Source organism: Corvus moneduloides, chromosome 1, assembly GCF_009650955.1.
Source record: "Corvus moneduloides isolate bCorMon1 chromosome 1, bCorMon1.pri, whole genome shotgun sequence".
NCBI classification, from domain to species: domain Eukaryota; kingdom Metazoa; phylum Chordata; class Aves; order Passeriformes; family Corvidae; genus Corvus; species Corvus moneduloides.
Window position 1 is genome coordinate 63,679,126 of NC_045476.1, and position 15,229 is coordinate 63,694,354.

Here is a 15,229-nt window from a genome sequence, read left to right on the forward strand (position 1 = left end):
GGAGAAATAAACATCTCTGAAACAGCTAGCAAGAATCTGTCTGTCCATATATATTTCCTTTCCACGGGACTCCTGGTTTGGTATATGTATGTTGCAGGATCCCCACTGCAACAGTTACAGTAGAGAAATATCACTTAGAATTAATATGGGAATAGAGTCAACATGAGACCAGCATTTGGTTTTCAGAAAATTCTGTTCATTCCTATGAAATAAATAAAAGTATTGGTTCAAAGTCAACATGGGAGATAATTCAAGAATGATTTTGGCTTAGTAAACTCTTTGAAAGTTTGTTAGAATTCTGTGTCTGAAATCCAGAGACCGATATTAAAATTACTTATTGAAGAGGCAAGATGAGATCTAAAGAGTATGAGGTTACCAAGGAATAATGCAGAACACATCTCAAGACCTCTTTGTCCCAGAGCTACAGCTGAGAGCAGCCAGAAAAGCAGAGCACAGACCTCTGGCACTGCCCCGGGGGAAACATCAATAAGCTGCACATAACTCCAAGGGAAGGTGCCATGGGCCTCTTGAGCTCACCTACTGCAAATGAAGGAATCTCAAGATACTCTTTGAAGACCAATTGTTGCAAACCTTAATATAATTAGCATTTATGCAACTCATTTGGCAAAAATATGCTACATACCATTCCAAGAACACAGAGCATGATTGTTTTTAAGGCTTATATAATTTTAGTGTTAGTTAAAGAAATATTTTAGCACAAAACCAACTGTGTATTGCTACAGTTTTGCTTTGGCACATGAGCTAAGCCTTAAAGCAATTATCAAGATGACCAAAGCCCTTGTCAAGAACAGGATGCTACTGTGTTAGGCAGCTCAACAGCTGTTTGATTGTGCAGGTTAGATCTCTGCTTTACTCATATTGACAGTAAAGTATCATTATGCAGTGGATATGGATTTATTTACACTTTATGATGAGCTTTTAAAATTGAGTGGTTGTTCACAGTATGCAGGAGTATTTTGTATTTTGAGTATTTAAAAGGGAGTGTGCTAATAAAGATGAGAGGTTTAGAGAGTTGTGGGGTTTTTTTCCTGAAACGGAAGAAGTTCTGTCGCAGAAATAGTTCTGCCTTATTGAATTACAAGATACCATCCTGATTTAAATTAAGGAACAATGTCAGGAAGTCTTCTGCCTGAACAAGTCGTGCAGTATTAGTGGTACCACAGGAGAGTTTTTAATTTGTGTGTTACGTCATTAGGATATGGTGGTTTCAGCTGGGATAGAGTTAATTTTCTTCACAGTGGCTGATAAAGGGCTGTGTTTTGGATTTGTGCTGAACACAGGGTTGATAACAGAGACATGTTTTTGTTGTTGCTGATCAGGGCTTACACAGAGCCAAGGCCTTTTCTGCTTTTACTGCCACAAAGGCAATGGAGCTGGGGGTGCGTGGAAGGCTGGGAGGAGACACAGCTGGGACAGGTGACCCAAAGTGACCAAAGAGATATTCCAGACCCTATGGCATCATGCTCAGGATATAAAGTTTGGGGCAGAAGGTGGAAGGGGGGATGTTTGGAGTGATGGCGTTTGTCTTCCCAAGTAACTGTTACATGTGATGGGGCCCTGCTCTCCTGGGGATGGCTGAACACCTGCCTGCCCATGGCAAGCAGTGACTAATTCCTTGTTTTGCTTTGCTTGTGTGTGCAGCTTTTGCTTTCCCTATTAAACTGCTTTTATCTCAACATATGAGTTCTTTACCTTTTACTCTTCCAATTCTCTCCCCAGTCTCACTGGCGGGGGAGAGAGCCAGCGGCTGCCTGGGGCTTGGCTTCTGGCTGCGGTTAAACCATGACACCCTGAAACAGTAGTAGGACTTTAGATTACTTTTTTTCCCCTAAATTAGACTATTTGAGTTTCTATACATATTCAAGCAGTGTTAGAAAATATACATTTTTATAAAATGAAGAAGTAGAAGTCTCAAAGGTAACCAACAACTCTTTAGTCTGTTTTCTTGAATTCTGTCATGTAAAAAATATGAATATGAATATTAATGAGATTAAAGTGGCTTTTGTATGTGCTTTGCAAAACTGGAAAATCAAGGGCAGAAGCACTGCCTGTGATTCCTCCCACAGAAAAAGAATTACATAAAAGAGAGAAGCTCCAGAATAAAGAAATAACGGGGAAATGGCCGGTGTTGAAGAAGGATCGAATTTGCTACTGAAAATGTGTTCAATTTGACCAACGAGTTGTCCTGAAGTCCTGTGTTGGGTAATCATTGGCACCTTTTGTTAGAAACATGCAGTTATCTAAATGACACCTTATATTAAATATAGTCAATTATGAGTTTTCATTCATAGTACAGTGTCTCATGGGAAAAGCATGAGAGCTGGAAAACTGGAAAGTAAAGGCACAGAGGAACAAACTGTAGACTTCTTCAGTTTTAGTGTTTAAAATGTCAGTATTGATGGAAACTGGGGAAACGCTGTTTTAACTGGAGAACAAGTAGTCTGCCTGACCATTACCTAGAAAACAGAAGAACCATGAAAATTTGAGTTTTGTGGACTGGGTAGTTGAATCTTCTCTAAACATGATAAGAAATAGTATGGATTTGCACATATCTTGGAGAACCAGCTGTGCTTTGGAAATTGTTTTTTGCCTCTCACTCCAATACCATCTGTATTTGCCTGTTCACTTGCATAAACAGAAACAAGATAGAGTTTGTAGACAGTAACTACCTCTCCTCTCACATCTGGCAATTTGCAAAGGCATGCATTAGGCACAATTTTGAGGGAATATATTTAAATGGTTTTCAAGGAGGTTTCTTTTTTCTTTTTCTGTTTTGAGCCTAAAGGAACAAGGATCAGGAGAAGGAATATGGTATGTAATTACATTTCATAAAATAAGAGAATTTTGTTTGCTAACAGCTTGTTAACAGTTTGCTAACTGCATTAGGCTTCTTTCTGCAGCCCCAGACAGCAGCAAATCTAGGTTAGCTATTGTCTCCAGCCAAAAGGTATGGACAGATACAGGTGGCTCCTATAGGACACCAATGGCATGCACCTGTTCCAGAAAGCTGTTCCAGGTGCTCTGGGGTGAGTGGGATAAATTGGGAAGCAGAGCCATGTCTCCAGCAAGGGCAGGGAATATATTTCATGTACCCCAGCAACCTGGATGTGTAACACGAGGGTGGTTTGCAGAGAGTCGAGACCCACCAGCTAGTAGCAAAACAGTGTGTGTTTCCAGGGTAGGGTCGCTCACAGATTTCTTGGCTCATGCATAGTGGTGCATGCTGTTGATATCTGCCACAGTTACATTTTTGCTGGTGAAAAATACTTCATTTCCCACAGTAAGTTTTGTGTTTAGTCTTGGGGATAATGAGGATATCCATGTGAGGAAAGCAAAATTAACTGTGAAAATCAGAATTCCACCCTGACAAATATATCTTCACAACAGTCTTGGACTGGAAATAGCATTTTGCTGAGACTATGTGTTCAAAAACTGTTGAGTTGTGAGGAATCTGGGGCAGGAGTCATTGCTAAACATTTAACTTAAGCAAGAGATTTCTTAGATTTCTTGCTTTTACATCAGAAAGATTTCTTCTGCATCCTAGTAAATATATATTTAGCAACAGCATCTGCCACATCAAGATACATTTTTACATGTTTACAGTATTTTTAACATTGGAATTTTAATGCAATGCTGTCTGATTGCATGGTACTGCACCACACTAAAAAAAAAAAAAACAAACCAAACCGAAAAACTAATTAAAAGGAAAGTCTAAGCTTTCCATCCTTGGAGATTATCATTTATGTCAGCAAAAAGATCCCCAGCCCCATAATAATTCAGCCCATGTTCCCCTTTTGTGAGTTGAAGTACTTGGAAAGGGATCATTGTGCAATAAATGTCAAATGCGTGTTTTATCTAAATATCTCAACATACTCTACTGACAAAATTTAGTTAGGGATAATTTATAATCTTCAGTAGCCAAAGTAATCTATGGGTTCTTTTAAATTGCCTTTGTTTCTGAATTAAACTCAGTTGGCTGTGAAGCATGAAGCAGAATTTAAAGCAATATTTCATAAATCTGTCACTGAAGATTAAAGCAATCTTTAATTTAAAAATGCTGTAACCAGCTCTGTATGTTTACTTTGCAGAGGTTTGAAAATTCAAGCATCTCTCATGCCTCTAACCAGAGCTTCTCACAACGGCCCAGAAGAACAGTCAGAAACTCTCAGTGCAGCTTCTGTAAGTCTCCACTTACTGGTATTTTTCAGTCCAGCTGAACTCAATAGCATGCAAGGGCAGCCTATGAACACATGAAAGGGAACACAGACCTCTTCTTATTCCTGCCCATAACCGGAAGCTATGAACTGTCCCATGTTCCATACACACTGACTGAAGGTAAATATGGACCAGTCCCACTACGAACAGTCAGCCCAGCCTTTCTTGTTCACCCATTAAACACCCAGCTCACCCAGACTCTCACAATTGCGATGATCTTCCCTCTGCCTTTCCTTTGTCTTGCTCATGCCCTTTGGGAATGTTGGTATTAAGGCAATTTTTTCTTGCAGAGCTTTAGCTCTTGGTTTCCCACCACTGGTCCACCTCCCTGCTCAGACATAAGTAAAATCCTCCTTCCCTGTGCCCTCATGGATTATCAATACCTTGTTTATGTATCATATGGATGAGAAACATTATAATGATGTTGACTTCTAAGAAGAGATGGCTGTTGTTTTCAGTGAAACAGAAGGCAACTACTTTCAGTTGAGTGTTGATGTAAAGCAATTTAAAGAAAACAAAACATAATCAACATATTTAAATGGAAGAAAATAATTTTGACTTGACTGTGCTTCCAAGTAGACATTTTAATAAAGCAAAAGGCTAGGCTGACAAGTCTGTTTAAATAGTATTTACAAACCCAGGCTCAGCAGTTCATCGGCTGTGAATCTTCTCCAGCACAGAAACACCTACCCTATACAGACCACCAGTTTCACCCTTCTGTTGGGGTTTTAGTTTAGTCTGTTTTTTCTCTGTTAAAGGAATTTTCTCCCATATGCATGTTGCTAGGGGACAAATAGCTGTACTTAAGAAAGACAAAAGGGGAGTGGGGCGGACCTGGCTACTCTTTTGTCTACACCTGGGTGTGGGGTCAGTTCGCTCTGAGCGTCCGGGGAGAGAAGCTGCAGAGAAAGGAGCTGCTGCTTCTTTCTTTTTGGCCGTTCTTTCTTCCTGCTGGAAACAACGCCGGGACCCCAAAAGCCGCTTTCCCTGCCCTGCTGGAGACCGAGCTGTGGCTGCCCTGCCCCGCTGCTGCTTCGAGCTTTCGCTACGCTGTAGCCCTGCTCGCCCTGCCTGCCTGGGCCTCCGTGGGTTTTTCCCATCTGGATACATCTCGTCTGCCACCCGGGATTTGCGTTCGTCCCTGCCGTTCCAGCATGCTGTTCCTGAGAGCCCGGGATCAACTGCCCAGCGGTTTGTGAAGCCTTTGTTCCATCCCTTCCCGGGATCCCAGGGCACCAGAGCCGCGGGTTTCCCGAGCTCGCTCCGGAGCGCCCCCTGCAGCCGCGGGGGAACCATCGCACCTGCCCTGCTCACCGGGAGCCGCCAGCGCCCCTGCCGGCTGCGAGCGGAACTGCACCCGAGGGGAAATAGCCTGACAGCCGAGAAGGCTGGCACTGGGTTTGTGATTGCTGTTACTGCCATAGTTGTTGTTGTTTTGTTTGACTGGTTATATACATATATATATATATAGTAAAGAACTGTTATTCCTATTTCCCACTTCTTCGCCTAAAGGCTCTTGATTTCAAAATATAATAACTTGGAGGGAAAAGGGGTTATATCTGCCACTTCAAGGGGGGCCTCTGCCTTCCCTAGCAGACACCTGTCTTTCAAAACCGAGACAGATCTTGGCGCCCAACGTGGGGCCTAAGGGCATTAAGAGATAGAGGTGAAAAAGGAATAACAGTTCCTGGATAACTTTATTTTGTGTGCTGGATATTGGAACCTTGTTAGGCAGCACTATGTGGTCTAGTTTACCCTGGTTCGGGTGGCATGTAGCCGTGGCTATATTCTTCCCCTTTGCAGCTCCTTACTTGAATATGGGTCCTCTGACTAAGGCTACCATTGCTGTTATCCAGCTTGCGTTATGGGTCGAGAAGGTGAGGAATTCATGGGTTTTTAACTTCCTCCGGAATGTGGGCACATGGATAAACAGCTATCACACACTGAGCACATGTTTTTGGGGTTATGTTAACAATGGTACCTTCTGTGAGGAAATGACACCAGGGGAAGTTTTCTCCCAACCCCTCAACCAGTTCTTTGGGCCCACCCCATCAATTTTCGAAGGGTTTAAATTCCCTCTGAATACTAACCATCTGCTGCTGATAGGCCTACTCTATTTAGCATTCAAGGATAAGTTGAGATTGGCTTGGATATCTACCCGGACACCAGCCCCAGAGACTAGAGATCCTACCCCAGAGCCTGATCCTGCCCCAGAACCTGACATGGCCCCAGAGAGTAGAGTTCCTACCCCAGAGCCTGATCCTGCCCCAGAGCCTGACACGGCCCCAGACACTAGAGATCCTACCCCAGAGCCAGAGCCTGCCACAGCCCCAGACACTAGAGATCCCGCCCCACAGACTGATACTGCCCAACAGTCCACCTCAGAAATGGACTACCCAAACTGGGTGGGGGTACTGGCAAAAGGGATGCAGGAGATGTGCCAAGAGATGGGTCAGGTGCGCCAGGGGATATGCCAGGAGATGGGTCAGGTGCGCCAGGAGATATGCCAGGAGATGGGCCAGGTGCGCAAGGAGATGTGCCAGGAGATGGGCCAGGTGCGCCAGGAGATATGCCAATTGCTAAGGGAATACACCTCCTCAGCTAGTGAAAAACCCTCTCCCTGCCCCAAAGAGGGTGAGTCCGATGGTGCAGCAGTGGAACCCACGGATGTTACAACCGTCCAGGCTTCAGCTGAACCACAAGGACAACCACAGCCAGCAGCAGTCGCTCCTGTGCAAAGGAGGAAGTATAAGACCAAATCAGTACGACCAGTTAATGATGATGGGCAACCAGGGCCCTCACAACCAGCAGGAGAGCCAGAGCCAGAAGTCATCACTGAGTCCCTGTCGCACGACAGTCTCCGTGCTATGCGAAACGACATTGTGCGAAGGGGGCGTGAGCCTTATACCACCTGGCTGCTTCGGGTTTGGGACCTTATGGGCACAAGTATGCAACTGGATAGTGGTGAGGCAAGGTATCTGGGATCGTTGACCCAGGACCCAGGTGTGGACCAGATATTCGTGAGGGAGCCAGGGCCCCTTTCTCTCTGGGAGCGGCTCTTAATGAGTGTGAGAGAAAGGTTCATTCACAAAGAAAGAATGCAGGAGTATCATCATAGAATGCAGTGGAAGACACTCGAGCAAGGGATCCAACAGCTAAGAGAGGTGGCAATATTAGAGGTACTCTTTGGGAAGGATGGACAGCATGATAATGACCCCGATAAGGTCAGGTGCACAGGACAGATGATGTGGAACCTGGCAAGGCTAGGGCCATCACAATACACCACCTTCATTGCAACGATTGATGCTGACAATACCCGAGAAACAGTGGGCTCTGTTGCCAACAGGCTCAGGCATTATGACAGCATGATCAATGGCCCGCTAAAAGCTCATGTCTCTGCTGTGGTCCAGGACCTCAAAGAGGAGATGAAGGAGATGAGGGAGGAGATGAGGGAGGAGATGAGGGAGGAGATGAGGAGGGTCAGCGTGGCACCAGTGCGAGTCACAGGCCCCCAAGTCAGAGCCCGTCGTCCCCCTGCGAGAGAGAGAGGGTACACCCCACGAGCTGAGCTGTGGTTTTTCCTGTGTGAGCATGGGGAAGACATGAGAAGGTGGGATGGGAAACCCACCTCTGCCCTGGCAGCGCGGGTGCGTGAACTCAAGGAGGGAGGCACTAACCGAGGGGGTTCCGCTAAGGTGAAGGTAGCCTCAGCCTCCCGTGACCGAGCTGCCAGGCACTACAGAAGGGAGGATGATATGTCGGATCCCCTTGAAGGTACCTCGAGCATGTACGCCCAGGGAAAGAATGATAACCAGGGCTAGAGGGGCCCTGCCTCTAGCCAGGAAGAGGCACGGGAGAACCGAGTTTTCTGGACGGTGTGGATCCGATGGCCTGGCACATCAGAGCCACAAAAATATGATGCATTGGTTGATACTGGAGCACAGTGTACTTTAATGCCATCGGGACATGTGGGGGCAGAACCTGTATCCATCGCTGGGGTGACCGGGGGATCACAGCAGTTGACCCTTTTGGAAGCTGAGGTGAGCCTGACTGGGAAGGAGTGGCAAAAGCATCCGATTGTGACCGGCCCAGAGGCCCCGTGTATTCTGGGCATAGACTTCCTCCGGAATGGCTACTACAAAGACCCAAAAGGACTCAGGTGGGCATTTGGGATTGCTGCTGTGGAGGCAGAGGGCATTAGGCAATTGAACACCCTGCCTGGACTATCTGAGAATCCTTCTGCAGTTGGGCTCCTGAAAGTGGAAGAGCAACGAGTGCCAATTGCCACCTCGACAGTGCACCGCCGGCAGTATCGGACAAATCGAGATGCTGTGATCCCCATCCACAAGATGATCCGCGAGCTGGAGAGTCAAGGGGTGGTCAGCAAGACCCACTCACCCTTCAACAGCCCCATCTGGCCTGTGCGCAAGTCTGACGGGGAATGGAGATTGACTGTGGACTATCGTGCCCTGAATGAAGTGACTCCACCGTTGAGCGCTGCCGTGCCAGACATGTTGGAGCTCCAGTACGAGCTGGAGTCCAAAGCAGCAAAGTGGTACGCCACTATTGACATTGCCAATGCATTTTTCTCCATTCCTCTGGCAGCAGAGTGCAGGCCTCAGTTTGCCTTCACCTGGAGGGGCGTGCAGTACACCTGGAACCGACTGCCCCAGGGGTGGAAGCACAGTCCCACCATCTGTCATGGACTGATCCAGACTGCACTAGAAAAGGGTGAGGCTCCAGAACATCTGCAGTACATTGATGACATCATTGTGTGGGGGAACACCGCAACCGAAGTGTTTGAGAAAGGAGAGAGAATAATTCAAATTCTCCTGCAAGCTGGTTTTGCCATCAAGAAGAGCAAGGTCAAGGGACCTGCCCGAGAGATCCAGTTCCTGGGAGTAAAGTGGCAAGATGGACGACGTCAGATTCCCATTGAGGTCATCAATAAGATCACAGCAATGTCTCCGCCGACCAACAAGAAGGAAACACAAGCTTTCCTAGGCGCCATAGGTTTCTGGAGGATGCACATTCCCGAGTACAGCCAGATCGTGAGTCCTCTCTACCTGGTTACCCGCAAGAAGAATGATTTCCACTGGGGCCCTGAACAGCAGCAGGCCTTCGCCCAGATCAAACAGGAAATTGCTCACGCCGTAGCCCTTGGCCCAGTCAGGACAGGACCAGAGGTGAAGAACGTGCTCTACTCTGCAGCCGGGAACAAGGGTCTGTCCTGGAGCCTCTGGCAGAAGGTGCCTGGTGAGACTCGGGGCCGACCACTGGGATTCTGGAGCCGAAGCTACAGAGGATCTGAAGCCAACTACACTCCCACAGAGAAGGAAATCCTGGCAGCTTATGAAGGAGTCCAGGCTGCCTCAGAAGTAATCGGCACAGAGGCACAACTCCTCCTGGCACCCCGACTACCGGTGCTGGGGTGGATGTTCAAAGGAAAGATTCCCTCCACGCATCACGCCACCGACGCTACTTGGAGCAAATGGATTGCCCTCATCACGCAGCGCGCCCGAATTGGAAACCCAAGTCGCCCTGGGATCTTGGAAATAATTACAAACTGGCCGGAAGGTGAGACTTTTGGGTTATCTTCTGAAGAAGAAGAGGAGCAGGTGACACGTGCCGAAGAAGCCCCACCATATAATGAGCTACCAGAGAGTGAAAGACAATACGCCCTCTTCACTGATGGTTCCTGCCGAATTGTAGGCGCTAGCCGGAAATGGAAAGCCGCTGTATGGAGCCCCACACGACAAGTTGCACAGGCTACTGAAGGAGAAGGTGGATCGAGCCAATTTGCTGAGCTCAAAGCTGTCCAATTAGCTCTGGACATAGCTGAAAGAGAGAAGTGGCCAAAGCTCTACCTCTACACTGATTCATGGATGGTAGCCAATGCTCTGTGGGGTTGGCTGGAAAGGTGGAATAAGGCAAACTGGCAGCGCAGAGGAAAACCAATCTGGGCTGCTGAAGAGTGGAAAGACATTGCCACTCGGGTAGAGAAGCTATCCGTGAAGGTCCGTCATGTAGATGCTCACATCCCCAAGAGCCGGGCTAATGAAGAACATCGTAACAACAAACAGGTAGATCAGGCTGCGGAAATAGAGGTGTCCCAGATAGACTTGGATTGGCAACATAAAGGAGAACTGTTCCTAGCTCGATGGGCCCATGATGCCTCAGGTCATCAGGGCAGAGATGCCACCTATAAGTGGGCACGAGACCGAGGGGTGGATCTAACCATGGACAGTATCTCCCAGGTTATCCATGATTGTGAGACATGCGCTGCGATCAAGCAGGCCAAGCGGGTGAAGCCTCTGTGGTACGGTGGGCGATGGTCCAAATACAAGTATGGGGAGGCCTGGCAGATTGATTACATCACACTGCCTCAAACCCGCCAAGGCAAGCGCTATGTGCTCACAATGGTAGAAGCCACCACTGGGTGGCTGGAGACCTACCCTGTGCCTCACGCTACTGCCCGGAACACCATCCTGGGCCTGGAAAAGCAAGTCCTTTGGAGGCATGGCACCCCTGAGAGAATCGAGTCTGACAATGGGACTCATTTCAAGAACAGCCTTATAAACACCTGGGCTAGAGAACATGGCATAGAGTGGGTGTACCACATCCCTTACCATGCACCAGCAGCTGGGAAGGTTGAGCGGTGTAATGGACTGCTTAAAACCACCTTGAAGGCACTGGGTGGGGGGACTTTCAAAAACTGGGAGATGCATTTAGCAAGAGCCACCTGGTTAGTTAACACTCGAGGTTCCACCAGCCGAGCAGGCCCTGCCCAATCTGAACCCCTACAAACAACAGACGGGGATAAGGTTCCAGTGGTGCACATGAGAGGTATGCTTGGAAAAACTGTTTGGGTAAAGTCTGCCTTGAGCAAAGACAAACCCATCCGTGGGGTTGTTTTTGCTCAGGGACCAGGTTGCACCTGGTGGGTGATGCAAAAGGATGGAGAGACCCGATGCTTACCTCAAGGGGACCTTGTTTTAGGGTGAACTACCCATGGCTCTGTACTTGTATCAGTATCAGCATGTATATTTGTATATAATTTGGGTAATGCATAGATTTATATGGTTAAAAAAGTTAAGTTTCATGTAACATGTTAGTATGGGAAAAAATTCGGGGTGGATAATGTTGGGGTTTTAGTTTAGTCTGTTTTTTCTCTGTTAAAGGAATTTTCTCCCATATGCATGTTGCTAGGGGACAAATAGCTGTACTTAAGAAAGACAAAAGGGGAGTGGGGCGGACCTGGCTACTCTTTTGTCTACACCTGGGTGTGGGGTCAGTTCGCTCTGAGCGTCCGGGGAGAGAAGCTGCAGAGAAAGGAGCTGCTGCTTCTTTCTTTTTGGCCGTTCTTTCTTCCTGCTGGAAACAACGCCGGGACCCCAAAAGCCGCTTTCCCTGCCCTGCTGGAGACCGAGCTGTGGCTGCCCTGCCCCGCTGCTGCTTCGAGCTTTCGCTACGCTGTAGCCCTGCTCGCCCTGCCTGCCTGGGCCTCCGTGGGTTTTTCCCATCTGGATACATCTCGTCTGCCACCCGGGATTTGCGTTCGTCCCTGCCGTTCCAGCATGCTGTTCCTGAGAGCCCGGGATCAACTGCCCAGCGGTTTGTGAAGCCTTTGTTCCATCCCTTCCCGGGATCCCAGGGCACCAGAGCCGCGGGTTTCCCGAGCTCGCTCCGGAGCGCCCCCTGCAGCCGCGGGGGAACCATCGCACCTGCCCTGCTCACCGGGAGCCGCCAGCGCCCCTGCCGGCTGCGAGCGGAACTGCACCCGAGGGGAAATAGCCTGACAGCCGAGAAGGCTGGCACTGGGTTTGTGATTGCTGTTACTGCCATAGTTGTTGTTGTTTTGTTTGACTGGTTATATACATATATATATATATAGTAAAGAACTGTTATTCCTATTTCCCACTTCTTCGCCTAAAGGCTCTTGATTTCAAAATATAATAACTTGGAGGGAAAAGGGGTTATATCTGCCACTTCAAGGGGGGCCTCTGCCTTCCCTAGCAGACACCTGTCTTTCAAAACCGAGACACCTTCTGTATCCCATTGCTGGAACAGCTTTTGCCATTAGTCTATGTGATGTTCTTGGTGTGATGTCTTTCTGTTTAACCCTTGCATTTTGATAGAAGAGTTAAATACAGTTTTAGACAAAGGAGAAAAGAATAAAAGAGAATTATTCCTTCATCATCCACTCAGGAGGTGAACTGAGGAAAAACTTGGTCTGCACAAGCAGTGTATGTGTTGTAATTACTGAACACAAAGACTTCTGTTGCTTGAATGCCTCTTAAATCTTCTTCTGAATTTAACCTAAAAAGTCCAAATGAACCTTTTCAATATTTTTTATTTGACCTCTGTTATTCTACCTCTTCAAAAAATATTTGCTGAAATTTATGCTTAACTTTGTAGATCAATAAACTTTGGATCCAAAGAAAAAAACACGTGCCCACCTGCATTTCCAAAACACACATTTGTGGTTTTATGTTACCACTTGCACCACCATCGCAATTCCCTGTATTTTCCAGGGAAGTATCTCACTGAATACATCCCTTAGTCTTTTGTCTAAATTTGGTCACAGTGCATAGGAAAATAACTTTATTTAGATTAAGTTGCTGGTATGCCAAGATCATTGCCATTCAGCGTGATCTCATTGTTTCCTTGCAGATTCTCTTGTGTGGCTGTGTTACAAGGAAATAGAAGGAACTTCAGAGCAAGAACTCTTATTTATTCTGTGCTTGCACATCACCTCACATTATGTGACATGCTCAGGAATAGACAATAATAAAATAAACAGCTAAACTGGGTTTGACAGATGATTTTAAGTCATTGTACACTGCACTTAATTACTGAAAGCCACTGAATACATGCAACAGGTCTGTGAAATAGGTTATAAATTTATTAAAATTCAAACATTATTGCTAATATTTGTTCACAAGAGTCTTGTTTTGTTACATGGGAGAGTAGACCAACCCCCAATCTCACTACGACCTCCTTTTAGGCAGATGTGGAGAGCAGTAAGGTTTTCCTGAGCCTCCTTTTGTCCAGGCTAAACAACCCCAGTACCCTCAGCCACTCCTCACAGGACCTGTGTTCCAGACCCTTCATTAGCCCTGTTGGCCTTCTCTGGACACACTCCAGCACCTCAATGTTCTTCCTGAATTGAGGAGCCCAAAATGGAATGCAGTAGTTGAGGTGTGGCCTCACCAGTGCTGAGTACAGGGGGACAATCATTGCCCTGGTCCTGCTGGCCTCGCCGTTGCTGATCCAGACCAAGATGCCATTGGCCTTGTTGACCACCTGGGCACACATTGGCTCATTTTCAGCCACTATTGACCAGCACCTCCAGGTCCTTCCCCACTATGTCAATTTCCAGTCACTCAGCCCCATCTTGTAGCATTGGAGTTATTGTGGTCAAAGTGTAGGACCTGGCACATGGTCTTGTTGAACCTCCTGTCCTTAGTCTTGCCACTTTTGTCCAACCGCCCCAGGTCCCTCTGCAGAGTCCTCCTACCCTCCAACAGATCAACACTCCCACCCAGCTTGGTGTCATCTGCAAATTGACTGAGGGTACCCTTGATCACCTCATCCAGATCATGGATAAAGATATTAAACACAACTGGCCCCAGTACTGAGACCTGGAAATCCACTAGTGACCAGCCACCAGCTGGACGTAGCATCTTTCACCACCATTGTCTGGGCCCACGCGTACAGACAGTTTTTTACCCAGTGAACAAAACCCCCACCCATGTCATGAGAAGCTGGTTTTTCCAGGAGAATACTGTGAGAAATGGTGTTAAAGACTTTACTGAAGTCCAGGTAGACACATCCACAGCCTTGCCCTCATCCACAGGTCTCTTGTCATGTAAGGAGATCAGGTTTGTCAAGCAGGATCTGCCTTTCACAAACCCATGTTGGCTGAGCCTGATCCCCTGGTTCTCCTGCACGTGCTGCATGATGGCACTCAAGATGATCTGCTCCATGACCTTCCCCAGCACAAGGTGAAGCTGTCAGGCTTATAGTTCTCCAGATACTCCTTCTGGCCCTTCCACACACTCCAGGAACCTCCTAGACTGCCCCGTCTCAGCTGCATTGTATTTCCAGCAGAAATCTCTAAGTCCCCCATGAGAACAAAGGTGAGCAATTGTGAGACATTTCTCAGCTGCTTACAGAGTATTTTGTCTGCCTCTTCCTCTTTGCTGTGTGGTCTATGCATTACTTGCATAAGCACAGATTAGTGATAATAACTGCACAGTATTGTCTTAATGGGCATCATTGTCCATGTGGAAGTGAAGGCTGGGTTTCTAAAATTATGACCTATTACTCATCGTAGAAAACTTTCTTGTTTATGGCTCTGTGGATGTTAATTTCCAACAATCACATCTTTTAAGGTAGTCAGTGACCTCATCATTATGGACATTAGCGAGACATTGAAATCCTCTCTACAATACCAAACTTTGATGATGTTGAATAATTCTTATCTTCTGACTTCAAGTTGCACAAATGTCTATATTATGGTGTCAGAGACTGAAATATTATAGTTTATGACTTAAACATTTTCTTGAAGGACTTTTAAAACTGTATTATGAAAGCTGCAGAGAAGACTCCCACACCCTGAATGGGGCCCTGACTGAGGCCTTACACCGCTTGCTGATGAAGATAAGATTAAGTAACAACTCAGGGCTGGGGACATTCACTGAGCACAGGCTTAACACCTCCAAGATGAGGACCACAGCCCCAGGGCTATCAGCTGCCAGGCTCGCACAGACCCCCTGCACCAAAGGGTGGAGGGAGGAGAGGCTTTGGGTATCTTGTAAAAGCCTCTGGTCAGAGGCGCAGTGACTGCCCATCCTCCACTGTGCAGAGGAGCCCAGCTGAGGGGTTCTCACCCGGGGGAGCAGGAGGGGGGAGCTTATCCACAGCAGGAGGGGGTGACATGGCCCATCAAAGGGGCCCCCCTCAAAGGGGCCCCCAGACCCTGCACCAG

At 47.2% G+C, this 15,229-nt stretch overlaps 1 long non-coding RNA gene across 1 annotated transcript in view; it reads left to right on the forward strand.

The window, feature by feature from the left end:
* Positions 1-13,108, forward strand: part of LOC116445857 — a 29,140-nt gene extending 16,032 nt beyond the window's left edge. Inside the window, exons 3-4 of the long non-coding RNA XR_004240906.1 lie at positions 4,110-4,200; positions 12,910-13,108. This is a non-coding gene — a long non-coding RNA (uncharacterized LOC116445857). The remainder of the gene's footprint in view (positions 1-4,109; positions 4,201-12,909) is intronic.
* The last annotated feature ends 2,121 nt before the right edge of the window (positions 13,109-15,229 follow it).